Source organism: Sceloporus undulatus, chromosome 3, assembly GCF_019175285.1.
Source record: "Sceloporus undulatus isolate JIND9_A2432 ecotype Alabama chromosome 3, SceUnd_v1.1, whole genome shotgun sequence".
NCBI classification, from domain to species: domain Eukaryota; kingdom Metazoa; phylum Chordata; class Lepidosauria; order Squamata; family Phrynosomatidae; genus Sceloporus; species Sceloporus undulatus.
Window position 1 is genome coordinate 75,972,731 of NC_056524.1, and position 4,920 is coordinate 75,977,650.

General features: G+C 43.3%; 1 long non-coding RNA gene across 2 annotated transcripts in view; it reads right to left on the bottom strand.

The window, feature by feature from the left end:
- The window catches only part of LOC121926866, a 24,805-nt gene extending 20,660 nt beyond the window's left edge, over window positions 1-4,145 (bottom strand). For both annotated transcript variants that reach the window (XR_006103102.1, XR_006103103.1), the window contains exon 1: window positions 4,036-4,145. This is a non-coding gene — a long non-coding RNA (uncharacterized LOC121926866). The remainder of the gene's footprint in view (window positions 1-4,035) is intronic.
- Between the last annotated feature and the right edge of the window lie 775 nt (window positions 4,146-4,920).

Genomic DNA, 4,920 nt, shown 5'->3' on the forward strand with positions numbered 1-4,920 from the left:
ATAATAATAATAATAATAATAATAATAATAATAATAATAATAATAATAATTTGTATCCCACCCCCTCTGAGAAAAACTGGGGCGGCTAACAAAGTTAAAAATACAAACATAGTAATAATGCTACACATAGGATCTGGGGACCCTCCTGACTGGGGTAAGTGGAAATCCCAATAAATGTATGGAGGCATCTTTAATGAGCAATAGAAGGCAGATTTGGGGTACAGCTCATAGGCTTCAGCACTGCCATCATAAACCTCTCAGTTCATTACAGTACAAAATGTTTGGGAACATCAGTAAATGCCAGCTTTTGATGAATAGAGTATCAGCTAGCAACTTGTGCCAAAGCTTCTTTTAATAAACAAAGTGGCTACCCTTACCATATACATACATTCTTACTAAGTGGTAGAAAACAACATACATGTGTGCAACAGCACCCACACAAAATCCTGCATGTCCAGGAGTTAAGTCCATAAACTGAAGATTGACGGAAGCAATAGTTAAATCACCAATTGCTTTGATGGATTCAATTATATCTATCAGTGGTGTTCTCAGAGGTGTAAAGCAATGGGGTGTATCATTTAGAACCCAGATGACAGAAGCTGAAAGCAAGAGGCAGGCTCCAAACCATCTCCTACACCACGGAGTACTTTCTGCATTTTAGTTGCTGCAAGATTAAGGCCTGATGAAAGAGTGGGGGGAAGGGGACATCTTTTGTGCAAGCCTTTATGCCATTCAGCTTCAAAGAATTTGGAAATGCATGGCCTGAGAAACTACTGTTAGGTTGGCAACAAAAGAAGGCTAAAGGCATTCTGTACCTTACTTTACATGTCCAAAAGGCATTTTTGCATTCTATAATAGGAAGCACTCGTTTTAGAAAAGCTCAGATCAAGCAGGATAACATCCCTAACTTAAGGATAAATGCAGGATCTTGACATTTTATATATCCAGCTTGCTTATGAAACCAAGTATAAATCTGGGCCTGCTGTTCATCTTAAAATATAGCATAAGGGTGTATATTTACTGACATGCTCCAGGACCTTCTTGGAGGCCAGAGAGGGAGATTTGGAGATGTGGTAGTTACAAAAATAACCCAGGCCTCCTGTGACAAAAAGGAATTAAAAATAGACTTGCTTAGCTAGCGGTTTCCAACTCTGGAGCACTCAAGACCTGATGGAAATAACTCTGGTCATTAGGTGGTGAATGGCCTTGCCTGTAAGTGAAGAATTAGCAAGAATTTGGTGTCTCTAGGAACATTGTCTTTCTGGAAGGAACAGCTCCTTTTGTTGGTGGCAACTGGAAGGTTAAACAATAAACAGGGCTTTTGAACAGGAAAAGAAAAACTGACAAGTCAAATAGAGCCCCCCCCCCAGGTTGTGCTGGGTGAAAACCTGAAAACTGCTGACTCTGGGGGTCTTTGCATTTCAATAAAACTATTGCAGAGTAATAGCTCTGAAGACTCAGTAATCTGCACTCTCTGGTTTGGAGGGAAGCCCATAATTGTTCCCCTAAATAGCTGCCTCATACCAACCTCATTACAAAGGACAATTCCGTTGTTGTTGTTGTTGTTGTGTGCCTCCAAGTCCACTTATGGCCGCCCTAAGGCAAACCTATTGGGGGAGGCTGAGAGTGTGGACTCATCCAAGGCCAACCAGTGGGTTTCCAGGGAGTCAAACCCTGGTCTTCAGAGTCCCCATGGGAAATGAGGAAGAGAATGATAGTCTTAGGCTGCATCCACACTGGAGAATTAACCCAGTTTGACACCGCTTTAAGTGTCTTGGCTGAAGGCTATGGAATTCTGGGAGTTGGAGTTTGTCCCACAACAAACTCCAACTCCCAGAATTCCATAGCCTTCAGCCAAGACACTTAAAGCAGTGCCAAACTGGGTTAATTCTCCAGTGTGGATGCATCCATAGTTCAGCACTCAAACCACTAAACCATGCTGGTTCTCTGCAATTAGTTCACTGAAGTTTTGATCTGACACTTTATGTTGCAGTGTACCTGGTCTGCAAAGATCACTTAATTCTGGTGCAATGCTTTATAGAGCAAATGATTTGAGAAAAGAAGTTTATGATACTGTATACCTTTTTCTATCCTGAAGAGCTTTGAAATGTTACCTTTGTTGCCTTTCTACACAGAAGTAATCCTGACTTGAACTGAGTGGCAATTTGCTACAATTCAGCCCTTGGAGTAAAGGGAACAATGGACCCAGACCTTTATTGTATTTAAGGAGGCAGCCTTGTTTATTTCATTTATATCTTACCTTTCTTCCAAGAGGCTAAAGATAAAATATGTTCTATGTCACCACCACCCCACCACCATTTTATTCTCACAACAATCCCACAGCTGGTCCTGCTTGAGGCATTTAGCTGCCTGGGGCAAAGGATGAGACACTCTCATTGCTATATACATAAGTGAACTGGACTAGCAGTTGAAATTTCCTTCAGCATGGTGAATGGGAAAATCTTTTTTGCTGCACCTGAGGAAACAGTCTAGCTTAGGGAATGCAGACCAGGCTATGTGCCACCCACACCTCTCCCTGCCAACAGCAGGCAAAAGGCCAGGGAGATCAGGAAGAGTGGTTGGGAAGGCTGCCATTGCTGAGCCCAGCATCTATCACCCAAAGCATTTGCCTATGGTTGTTTGGGAGGTTAGGCTAAATTATGGGGATGATCCCAAGGTTGTCCCAAAAAGGTGAGGGGGAATTTTAACTTGTGTCTCCTGGGTCCTAAAATCCACTGCTGATTAAGCAGTCTTGGACCCTCTGGGAATTTTAACCTGCATCTTTCACAATCCCTTATCTTTGGCCACAGTGGATGTACAAACATTTTCTACCACTGAACTAGGGTTACCAGGAGTATGGCTCTCTGATGGGGGCTAACAAGTTTATGGAGGATCAACAAGGCAAAACAGTACAAGATCAGTATACCTTCTTTCTGTGGGCATATTGTGGCTAAACTGAATAAATGACACTGGACTGCAGGCAGATGGGATTTGTATCATTTCATCCTCCTAGTACTTACTGTTGGTGCCTTCAAGTTGTTTCTGATTTATGGAGACTCTAATGGGTTTTCCTGGCAAAATTTGTTCAGGAGAGGTTTGCCATTGCCTCAGAGGCTGAGAGAGTGTGATTTATCTGAGGCCATGAGTTTCCATGACTGAGCAGGGATTCGAACTCTGGTCTTCAGAGTCATAGTTCAATGCTCAAAAAACTATGCCATGATGAGACAGAAGAAAATTGACAACATGAGTCCCTCACACCCACCCAATGGTAGACAGAAAAAGAAATTAAGACCATGATTAAGACACAAGCTAGGCAAAGAATATATTGCTAAATAGTATGGTTGATCTATAGTGCTAGAGAAGTATTAGGACTGCTGGAGCTAACTCTCTCTTCCCTCCAGATGGTTCATGTAGTACAGCTGTGGGTTGCCCTGTACTCCTATCAGATGACTTGTATAGCTATTATTTGTGGAACTTCCTTCCAAGCTATTTCAAGTCACTTAAGCCACTTGTAATTGGGGTTATTTGAGATGCTGGAGAAGAGTTCTGCAGATACTGTGGACTGATAAAAAGACAAATAAATGGGTCCTAGAGCAAATCAGGCCTGAACTCTTCTTAGAAGCCAAGATAACTAAACTGTTGTCACCCAGTGGGTTTCCATGGCCAAGCGGGGAGTTAAACCCTGGTCTATAGACTCTAAGAGTAGCCACATTGTAGAATTAAAGCTATTTAACACCACTTTAACTGCCATGACTCTGTCCTACAGAATCCAGGGATTTGTAGTTCAGTAAGATATTCAGCAACAGCAAACCACCTCTGAATAAATCTTGCTAAGAAAGCCCTTTGATGGGCTCACCGTAAGTTAATTTGGAGATACTTAGCAAAAATTAGATAATAGATGCACCCAGCATATGACTGGTGGGAAGGAGAGGAATTCCCAAAGGCCATACAAGAGAGATAATCAATCAATCAGGAATCTGAAGCTCCTGGCACTCTCTTTTCAGAGGGAAAGCCAAGCCACTGTTACACAATTACCTGAGGATGATGAAAGAATGCCTGTGATAGGAGTTTTGTATTCAAGTAATCAAGGGAGAGCTGTGGTCATCCAGGAGGCATTAAGTTCAACTTTTCCATAGAAACCTGTCCTTTGAGGGAGGAGAAGAGGAAAGAAGAGCATTTCAGAAACCACAGTATGAAATTCGGAGAGACTCCCTGACTTCCACTACTTTTCTCAGTTCTTGCAGATTCCTACCTGTGACCTCCTTAATTGGGTCCAGCCATCCATCCAGCCTGTGGTCTCCCTCTCCTTCTCCTTCCCTCCACTTTCCCTTGCATTATTATATTTTCTAACGATTCTCGAGACATGGCCAAAGCAGGAGAGCCATCACCTTGGCTTCCAGGGAGGTTTGAGGCCTGATTTGTTCTAGGACCCATTAATTTATTGTTCTTTTTTTTGGGGGGGGGCGTTCTGCTCGTAGGTAAATATCTCCCTGCGGTTTCCTAGTCGTGGATACAAACCAACCTATTCGCTGGCTTCAGCTTCAGCAAAGACAAGTTCCAAGCCCCCATGGATTTCCAAACGAGGGGAACCCAGTTTCCTTCTCTTCTAAAAATGAGGGTTAGAGGTGTGCCCTATTTAATTCGGTGTGACGGCCTTCCCACTGCGATGCAGCTGAGGATCTGGGCTTTCACCTTCATTTTGAGCGAGGAGCCTAAATGGCACGGTTTTTGACAAGGCAGTCCTTCGAGGACTTAATGGAGATCTTAAGTCCTTCCACTTAAGATCCCCATTTCCCACTTTCCCTCTCCCGTTTCCCTACGATCCCGTGTTTCTTTCAGGCACAAGTAAGAGCTCCGGAAAAAAAGCTGGCTGCGGAGGCTGCTTGCTTTCAGGGCTGCGCAAGGCCAGCCTGGCTCCTC